An 11,963-nucleotide genomic window follows, 5' to 3' on the forward strand; every position below is an offset into this window, starting at 1 on the left:
TTAATTAATAATAGTAGTAATATTAATTAATAATATTGTTCATAATAATTATTATAATTATATGCTTTCGGTGTATATCAATCACACTTATTAATGTGGTTGTTCAAATGATTGATATAAGCGTTCACTATATATCAACTACATTTACTAATATGATTGTATTAGTCGAATTATTAGATATGTGAAATGAAAATCTGAAATCCAAATACTTAAATTTTGTTATACAGACAACTATGATCAAGACTGGTTAGAAGTGTCTTGTGTTATAATAAGAAATCAGAATAGTCTCAACAATAATACCCTTATGATAACGTGTGTGACATGGAGCATATATGGATAATGGAATATCACAGCATGTTAATGTCAATATTTATATGATCAAATACAATGTTGATCATACACCTTGCAAAACAACCCTCGGTCCTATGAGCCACATGCTCCCCATAACGTATGTTATCATAATATACATATAAATATAAATATAAATAAATAATATATATATATATATATATATATATATATATATATATATATATATATATATATATATATATATATAATCCTTAACATTATATAAGGTAATCCATATTTATTATTACATAATGTGATAGTTATATATTATTTGAATAGTTGTAATATTAGTATTTTAATAAGTAAGGATGAGCTAAAGTTGTTAAATTAATGGGTTTTTCTCTGTTTTTTCTTTTCCCTTTCTAATTTAAATATTTGGAACTTAAAAGTAACTTGAAATTTTATGTCTCTATAAACTATGGTAAAAAATTATTTTTTATTTATAAAACATACATTTTTATTTTTTTAATTATTACTTTTATTCAACGATAAGTTGACTGTATCGACTATATCATAAGGGGGCATGATGCCATTGTTCCACCAAGCCAAGCGACTACAAATGTGGCATTGTGTCCCTATAACCATGTTTTAATGACTCTTCACTCTGGGTTGCCTCATGTGAGTTGATCGTTGGCCACCTGAACCCATAGATTATGCCACCACCATTGAATTATGGTTGCCCTACTAGGCCAACCAAGGCTTGGCTTGTGTGAAGTCAACTCGCTTCCTCATGTCATTCACTCCACTCATCCCAATGCCATTAATCCCACTCAGGTTGTCTAGCTTTTGGCTCTCTTTATCTGTAGCCTCCTCCGAGCACTTGAGCAACTCATTTAGTGGGAAATCATTTGCCCACTTCTGTGAGCATTGGCCAGGCCCAATTCATTTGTTCTCAAATCATAGTTGTAATTCCATAATTGGTAGGTTCACTCCCCTGAGCTGGCGAATCAAGGGTGATTTGCATTTGGTTTCTTAGCATCTTGGTATAGCATTACTCCTTCATTCTCCAAGTTCAATTATAGTGCATGTAGCGACTTCTAAAGTGGATTTTTGGTGTAATATTATCGTTCATTCTTTTAGGTGGTAGACCTCCTTGGTGGGAATTTTCAACGTCTCTAGTTTTCATTCCTTCTATGGCTTGATTTTCATTTCAATGACTTTCATCTAGACACCCTTTTGGATAGATGCTCTTCCTACAGCTCTCATCTAGCTCGTATGGAACTAAGTGTACTCTCAGGCTTCTCTCATGTAGACACATGCATCCTCTGGTTCATGCTTTAAATCGACCTCAAAAATTCCTTTTTTCTTCTAGCTCTCCCTCTCAGTGGTTTGTTGTATGCTTCTATCTTCCTGAATCCCCGTCTTTATCTAACTTCCTTCCATTAGACCCTTTTCCCTTCCCACTTAGCTTATCTCACTTGGTCACTCATTTATTCCCCTCTCCTCCCAACATCTTGGTATTGTCTCCATGTTGTGACCTTGCCCATGCCTTGTTAGTGAACACATACACACTAAGAGGCAACTTATTATTAGGAGTGGGATTCTTGAGGTCAATATTGCACCCACTATTGCTTGGAAGATATAGCTTGTAGGTTTCAAAACCTTACTTTGGGCCCCACTCAGGAAGAGATAGGTTGGATACAACATGAGGGAGCCTTTATGTGATAACAACTTTAAGATATTGAGGTTCTCGTTGAGCTAGTTAACTGGGTGCTAGATATAGGACACACATGAGGACGCTTCAACTAGTACATGTATAGTATCGACTTATACTAGCATCTAATATTTCTCCTTGGCCATATTTTGATGGACCGATAATAGTATAAAGCTAACATCCTTCACTCTCTAGAGGATATTCACTTTCATTTGAGAGACCTAAACCAACATTTGGATTGTATTAAGCAGCACTTGGACATCCCTCCTACAACTAGTAGCAATCCTGGCAACAATAAAGACCCAATTCAGATTGTCATGACTAACTATAATTCATTTGCATAGCTTACATCATGCCTCAAATTATTTTGAATTTTGATCTTATAGTTTTTCCTCATGGCCTAGTTGATGTGTTCTGTAGTTCTTACCTCATCCTTTAGTCCTTTCAAACATTTTGATATCCTATACCTGTCATTGAAGAGTACACTTTTAGTTATGGTCTCGTCTTCCCAATAAAAGATGAAACTAAAATATTCAACTCTTTTATGTATATTTTAGTTTAGAAAGAAATAAAATATTTACCTCAAAACAATAACCTTTTTTATTATAATTTTACTTTATTTTGATTTTTTCCAATATACATACATACATACATACATACATACATATAGATATATATAATATTATTAATAAAAATTATAAAATAGAAATTTTATTTTTTATATTATTAATTTACATAGCCTGGCGCTGAAGAAAAAATGGAGCTAAACATAACTAGGGTTTCTCTGTGTGGACAAGCGAGGATTGGATTGGCTACCAAGAACGACCCCTCGAATGGCTCGAATACCACCGAAGGATCTGAGAAACCTAGTCACTGGAGGGCTTTGGCATTTACATGGGCACATACTAAAGCACCAAATTGACCTGAATAATCAAGACATTGGTTCGCAGGGGAACTCAAACGTACAAGAAATGGAGCCCTTTTCCATGTGGAAGACTACATCCAAGGGGAAACAAGGTCGGATCTGGTCTGTCGTATTTGTTTCCTCTTACTGATTAAGACCACCGGAGATGGGGGGAAATTTCAGGATGACAATGGAAAATGAAAATAGGGTTTTCCTACACAACAATGAGGAATGGGGCACCGCCGCCACATTCCATCCTTTGGACAGCTTGTGGGGATGCAGGAAGGCACAGGCTCGATGGTGGTTCCAGTCATATGGTTGGGGATTACCTGAGGAACCATTTCACTGGGAAAATGCAGGTATGATTTGCGGGATAGGGCTTCCTTATCCCTTTGAACCCATAGAGGTTGGATCCACTAAAATGATTTGGTTGTCATGGTTTTGTCGGTTGGTTTTATGGTTCACAAAGACAATATATCCCTCTGAGCACAAAGTTTTTATCTACCACCGAATTGTTTAATCACATCCCAGTTGGGGCCTATTGTCTGAGGGCTTTGCAAGGGCGAATGGATCTGAGAGTGAGATATGGTGGATGAATCACTCGGATCGTGGCATTTTGGTGGAGGCTGGACCATCTAACTGGCCTGCAATAGTCGGCTAGAATGATTCTCCCCCTATTGTTATTCATGTTCTAGGGTATGCATTGGTTGGGTCAGGGACCAAATGTGGGGGCACATATACCCTCCAACACGCACACATGGACCCTCAGCGCATAAAAGGGAGGCCAGCCAATAGAAATAGGGCACCAAAATCCTAAATGGAAATGCAGATACCACATTGCGGTGCGACGCATCTGTTTCTGGTCGGCCAAGATACCTTCAGACGAAAACAAAACCTAGACCTCTGGGAAATACTTTTCATTTCCAATTTTTTATTAAAGCCCCTTCCGGAATGTCACATTTGGTTTGGGTACATGCAACCGACTGTGTGTTGCATTTGAAGAACCTTATCTCCCATCATGTTCAATATCCCACTAGATTACAAAATCTGATTTATGGGGGTAGAGCACTCCATGACAACAAGTCCCTTATGGTCTACAATATCATACTTGTGTCTACCATAACACTCAACCTGAGACTGAGAGGTGGCGCGACAGACCACAATGAAACAATTTTTTCGAGAGGAGGAAATGGAGTTTGCTCAACCAAAAACACAGAAACACATTAGAAGCAAAAAAATGGAGGACTATATTTCAAAGCCATCCTCGAGGGGAAAAATACACCTATAACAACAGCAAAGCAAGCTGGAACGGAACCCAGCCGATATATTGTGGAGAAACTGAATTATACCCCAAGATTAAACATAGATATACCAGAAATATATGAGCACTATATTACATTTGAAAGACAAGCTATAATTTGTAGATTCAACTGTTTTTGGCCCAAACTTGTTGATCTATTTCATTGGAATTTCACAAACTGGACTACTCAATGTGAAATCCATCTCTGCTCCAAGGGTTTCTTCATTTTAAATTTCCCTTCAACAAAGGCTAGAGACATTATATTACGAAAAGGACCTTGGTTCTGGGGATCCACCTGTCTCTTCATCACACCATGGTTCCTCGAATTTGATGTAAATACAATGGTTGTTTCCTGGATGCTAGTTTGGGTTCACTTGCACAATCTCCCACTACATCTTTGGAACCAACAAGTCCTTGCAGGTATCTGTAACACCATTGGGCGTTATATTAAAATGGACACCCAAAGACTGGAGGAAAGAATTTTCACATTCACATGAATTTGTGTGGAAGTAGATCTCAACAAAGGCTTGCCATACCGAATACAACTAAAGCATAAGCAAAGGTGTTGGACACAGATTTTAGATTATGAAAATATAGCATTCAGATGCAGAATTTGCTGACAAATAGGACATCTACAAAATAATTGCCCAGAAGCCAAAAAATATATTTGTAGAAAGAAGAAAACAGGGAAACAAGCCAAGGGATGGCAATTTCCCCCACCAATCTCCGATGAGCAGGAAGGGGATGTGGAACATGTCATACCCAACGAGAACAATCAGATGAACCAAGAACCAAAAGTAGAGGATTTAAATCCACAAGATCTGATGGACTCATAGCCAGTAAAGATACTAGAAACAGTGGATATCAGTGGATCCAAACGACAACATATATCAGACAACTTAGATTCTAATAAAGATAACCCTCAAGTTGTGGTTGACACTTCACTTGCACTTGTATCTTCGATGTCGACTCAAGGGGAGTGGCGTAAGGTTGAGAATAAAAAAAGGAGAAAAACATGATTTTTCTCCCCATTTGTACATTATTTTTTGCTTTCATGAACAATGATTAGCAGTCAATGACTGCCGATGAAATGTGTCACAGCATCTACAACATGTAATTCTATTTTAATTAATAAAATTACAATTTTTCTTCTGGAAAAAAAATTACATACCCACACACAAAAATAAATAAATAAATATATATATATATATATATATATATATATATATATATATATATATATATATATAATTTCTATATAAATATTTTATTTGTTATGTTATGAATTGAAATTATAAAATAGAAATTTTATTTGTTATATTATTAGTTTACATTGCACATGAAGGAGATGGATTTCTATATAGTTTATTATCTATACCTCACGATTGTGCTGTCTACATAGCAATCGAATTCTATCAGATCTTTTAGATAGGAATCGTAGCATTATGAATAAAATTATATTAATTTTAATTTATTTAAAAAAATATAAATTTCTCATTTAATTTACTTTCAATATAATTATTTATATTCGAGAAGAATAATTTAATTTTTAAAAGATAATTTAAAAATATTATAATAAAATTAAATTATTATTAAATTTCAAATTATATTATTATTCTTTTTCTGATTTTAATATCATTTTATTTCGTACTAGTATTCTAGAAAGAATTATGAAAACAGGAAAATGTACTTAATATCTATGTTGAATTGTATTGTTTTATTTAATGTTCAAGAACAATTTTAAAAATGACATCCCATAAAATTATTCTAAATTATATTAAATTTAATATTAAAAAAATAATAATTAAATTAATATCTTAAATATTATTTTCCTGATTTTTTTTTAGCAAACTTTTTTATATTTGAAATTTTAATATAATTCACATGTTTATTAAGTTATATTATAACAATAAATATGTTTGTGTATATATATATATATATATATTTTTAAATTTAAATAAAGGTTATACAATGGTAATGGTTAGTATTTGTTATTTTGTTTAAATATAATTTAATAAATCAAAAAACTGATAAAATATTGTATGGTTAAATATCATTACCAAAAATTAATAAATGTGATTAACTAGTATTATTTATATTAACATATATACACTTATATGTGTGTGTTTTTTAATATAGTAATAAGTCATCTTAAATTTAAAATATGGAAAGAAAATTATAATTCATGAAATTAGAAATAATAAAAAAATAATAACAATTAAAAAGAAATAAAACAAAAAACAAAAAATTGGTAACTAATAAAAATGAAAGTTATTAAAGATCCCATAATACAACCTCAACCAATCACTTTTCAAATAAATAAATTTAAGTAATAATAAAAATAACAAAGATTGAATTCTCAATGTTACATGATGGATAAGTAGCATAAATGTTGTGTCAAAGAAAAATTAATAAGCATTCAAAGCAAAATTGAATTCATAATACCATAATACCATAATAATATACATAATATAAAAATTTATGACCCTTAAAAATAATATAAAAAACAAAGTTTCATATATGAATAACGTATTTTTTCAACTTTGATCCATGTTTCTCTGAATATCTCATTAACAAAATTTCTCATTCGTTTTACTATATAACCAGTATAGATCCATCGATCTATCTTAACCATGGATCTATCGAGAGCCTAGAGGGATCAAATCTCATTATATGCAAATCTTTTTCTAGAATGCAAAACTTTAAAATATACTTAGATGTCAAGAGATTTAATGTCTTTTAATGTTTGATAAATTAGTGAGCAATTATGATTGTTGTGTAAATTCACTTATAGTTTTTTATTTATATTATTGTGTAAATCAACTTATATTTTTTTATTTATATGATTGTGGAGCGAGCACAAACCCAACTAATGTGCAAAAAGGTCAAACACGAAGTAGAAATAACTCAATAAACAATTGTGATTGTTCTGTAAATTGACTTTTATCTTTTTTATTTATATAATTGTTTAAATTTTTATTTAAATCTGCGTTATTTATATGGTTATTTAAATTTTTGTTTAGATAACATTAATTTGTTTCGAGAAAATTATTTTTGTTATTTTTATTTATTGAACGAACATATTTACACATCACTCTCATATTAAATTGTAAATAAACTTCTTAACTAAAAATTAATACCTCCACAATACAAAAAAAATTAATACCTCCACAATAAAAAATTATGATCTTTAATTCCATTATACATATTTATAATTTTTCCATTAACCTTATTTTCCACACAATCAACCTTTTAGAACAAGGTGCATATTTGTTGAATGTTTCACGAGAAAGGTAAGGTACATTTATACGATAAGGCAATAGTACATTATAAATGGTGAATTTAATTAATTTGTAATTTTTTTTAATTTCAATTTTTTTTAATGTATTATAATTGGTGAATTTAATTAATTTCTATATTCTTAAATTTTGAATATTTTATTTTTTTGAAATTTAATGCAGTGGATATGTTTGTAAAGAGGGAGCTATCAAAGTTTATTATTTTGTTGGTTTTTGGATTGCAGAGAGAATAGTAATAATTCCCTTTTTTATATTAAATTTGTATATAAATTTAAAAGTTTATGTAAATTTAAGTAATATTTGTTTATTTGTATTTTATTTTTAAGGTCATAGTTGCCTTGACATTGATAGAAAATTTTGAAATAGTAATATTCACGGAAATAATATGAGTTAATATTAATTTTTTATTTAGTTTTAGTTTTAAACATAAAATATGTTATTTTTTTATTTAGTTTTAGTTTTAAACATTTTAAGTTAGAATGCAATTTTTATATTATGGCAATATGTTATTGTTTAGATGCCACTTTTCTCTAGAAACATGTGTCTTTCTATATTAGCACCTAATATGATGGGTTGGTCCTTGGCCCTTGCATGCAATGGCTCATTGTTTTTTTTTACTTTGATATGTTGTCATCACCTCTCACCCTTTTCATTTATACAATGTAGTTGTTGAGGGAAAGACCTTTTCCTTAAGTATATTATTTTTCTACATGGAACAAGAGTTTGTATAATCCCTAATGATAAGATTAACATTTTCTTGCTTGTTCATCAAGTGCATCCATCAATATATGGGGATAGATTAGGTGCAGCATAGCCTGAAACATTTGTCTAGATTGATTCAAAGAATAGGAGTGAATCCAATGTCAATTCCTTTACAAAAAAACAACAATAGGTTAGATTAGGATATTCATTTTGAATGAGTTTTTATTTTCTTATAGTTATTTTCTATTAATATTAAGAAATAGTAATAGAAAGACAATTATTATGAATTTAAATTTGTCACATATTCTATAAGCTACACATGGTAATATTAGGTGTCAATCATGAAAGGTAATGGATTTTATGAAGTATTTCTTTAACTTATTGATTCATATTAGGTAAATAGTAGGTCTATTTTTTGGGTTGGTTTAGGTCAAACATGATCAAATTCACATGAGATGAGGTATGTTGCTTGGTTACATAGCTCCTTAAATAACTTAGGCATGTATTTAAAATTCATTCATAATAATCTGGGCATGTGGAAAGGCTCTCAATAAATGAATAAAAGGTCAATTTTTCATCTCAACTAATTCAGTGGAGTGGACGAGAGATCCTATTATGCTAATATTACTCCTATGAAGGTTCGGGTATGTGACTTCCCTAACTACAAATTCATGGGAGGTGAAATCCTCTTATCTAATTAGTAATTTAGTAGAAAAGACTAAATGTTCTATGGATGCTTTCCATTTTAAAATATAAGGTGGGAAATCTCTTAGGAAAAGTTTTATTGGAATAAGGGAAAAAATCACTAGTGTGTATTATAGAATCTCGACTTATAGCTTAAAAGTTGTAATTTTTTTTATGTTGATGAATTTGACTCCCTTTGATTTTTACTTGATGAAACCACCCGATTTAACATAAGAATAATTTAAGTTGAGTTTAGGTATATGACTAGCCCTCTGATTAATATTACTAACCAAACCAAACACATTTATGATACATTGGATTTATGTTCAGATTTGTCGTTTCATACGATGACAATATCAATATCAAATTTTGTTTGAAATTATTAACAATATATCAAGGGTGATGAGATATTTCTCTATTTTATAAGATATTTTTATGTGTAAAATAGTTTTATGATATTCACAGAGCTTGAAGAAACAATTTATACTTAGAAAAAATAATTTGTAGTCCCATACTTAATGAAATGAAAATGTTACCAAACCTGGAGCATAAACCTTGATAACCAATATTTCTACTCCCATTTTCATACCTTAGCATGCATCAATATATGTATATAGAATTATATTGACCTCATTGGGTCCGGTGAGCTCCACTTATGGATTTCTCATCCCTAGGCCTACAAGTTGGGGTACAATATTAGGGCTAGAAAATATCTCTATATATGTTTTCTCAATGTTGTCTCTAACATAGTCTATCACTTCTTCCTCACTTTTCACTACAAGTCAATCACCTTAACTAGCTTGATAGGTAACCTTTGGTATTCCTATTACAAATCCTAACGATTTTTCTAGATCCAAGCACCCTTTTGTACAATGTAAGTATTCATACAAGACATATATGAAAAATTAGTAGAATAATTCATCAAATGACATGCTTAGAACAATTTATCAAATCATGGACATGTTATGATAGACCTACTTACCCTCCTATAGGAAAACACTAGTTTAATTGTATTGATATCCCCATTTACAGTCCTCTAGGAAAACACTTATTCATTGGTAAATGAGCAGTGTTCTTTCAACTAGACATTCATCTATTTCCTTGCAAATGTTGGTGTCCTTCCTTCCTATTTAATATATTTGGGCTTACCTAGCTGATATCTCTAGTCAAGCTACTCATAAAATATATTGAGGAATGGGAAATCGCATGAGATACAATATCCATGTGGATATATTAGATGATACATGTGGAATTTGATTCATTTCATCACTTACATGTTTCTTTACATAAAATGTGTTAATTTTTATCACTTATAAATTGGGATTTTTATGGCATGTGGCACATATCGGTTTGAAGATTTTAAGTCAAATCTAGAAATATTGACTTAATTCATTCCTACTAGATATGTGTATAAGTAAGCCTAATCATTATGAATTTGTAGTGTCATAGACCATTGATCTCATCTAGGCAATGTTTGACATCAACAAATACAAAATTGGATACCTATTTAATTGGGATATATCTTAATTTAAAATAATCTATTAATGCTTAAATAAAGATTATTCTATATTTTATTGAAAAAATGGAATTTAAATATGAACCATCAATCGTTTTCATCTAAATATTTCATTACATAGAAAACAATCTTAACAAGTCTCTTTAAACCTACCAGCACTCACTCACTTTTTTAGGAAGTTTGTGACATTCTTCACCATGAATGCTTTTACTAGTAGCACCTTCTTTCTTCCAACCATGTCTCTAATGAAATTGTACGACATATCAAATATGAATTTTATTTGAATGTTAAGATAGGATATTTCCTCCGAATATTTCACTTTGATTATCACAATATATCCTTATTACTTGTTGAGAAAACCCAATCTTTGAACATAACCATTATGACCAAAATTCTTCCTTTCTTGCATGAATGGATTCCATGTATTTAGCTTCCATAATAAATGGTGACACAACCAACTTTCATTTACTCATCTACTTAATAGCTCCCTCAAGAAGCTTGAGAGCATATATGCTAGTTGACCTTCTTCTATCTAGAACACCATCCAAATCAACGTTGATAAAGCCTTGGAAAATTGCTTCACTCTCATCCTCAAGTCCTTCAAAGTAGAATATAACATCATTTCTAGTGCCACACAAATACCGAAATACTATTTTGAGAGGAAAAGAATATTGTTTTCCAAATGTTGTCATGTATTTTAAAAATACTCCCACTGCATGAACAATATGTTTAGTACAGATAGTTGTAGGCATCAAAATACCTACAACGCTTGCATATGGAATATGGGTCATGCCATCTCTTTATTATTATTTCTATGATCATTATTCAACATTTATTATTCCCCCAACAAGAACTAGTAACTTCATTAGTTTACAATCCTACATGTCAAAACACTTCATAATGATTTCAACATACATCCTTCGGTTTATCCAAAGTTTTCTATTTGTGAAGTTTCTCCTAATCTCCATTTCAAGTATGAAATGTTCAAAGCCAAGATACTTGATGTTGAATTTTGAGGATAGTTGCATCTTCACCTGCTTCATTACACCCATGTGCTTTTCAATCAGTAACATGTTGTCGACACACAACACTACAAACATGTGAGGCTCCCTCCTAGGGTCCTCTAACTAAAAACTAAATTTCTCTAATTTTAAACACAATAAGATAGGAAATAAATTATTTATATCTAAACATTTATTTGATGATAATATACCATTAAAATTTATTTACCACAAATTAAGTAAGTAATAATTTCATTGCAACCATTTACACAAGTAATCAATAAACAAAGGAATACTTGCTCCAATAGCTTAGTTGAGATGCTCCTCTTGACTACCTGACTAGATCTGCCTCCCAGCCAACTAGGAAGTATTTCCTAGCCCAGGGAACCTCCATAGGTTCCCTAGACCTTCGAGCCCAAGTCCAACCAAATGTAGTGTGTCCAAGTTTAACCAACACTCTCTAGATCCAAGTTTCATCTCCCTCCTCTTTCTCCACATCCCTCCTCCAAAACAAAATCCTCCAAAAATGAAACAAAAAAAAAACCAAGACCA

Source organism: Pinus tabuliformis, chromosome 4_1 (genome assembly GCF_031772625.1).
Source record: "Pinus tabuliformis cultivar Carrire ecotype Pingquan chromosome 4_1, CPIR1, whole genome shotgun sequence".
Taxonomy (NCBI): domain Eukaryota; kingdom Viridiplantae; phylum Streptophyta; class Pinopsida; order Pinales; family Pinaceae; genus Pinus; species Pinus tabuliformis.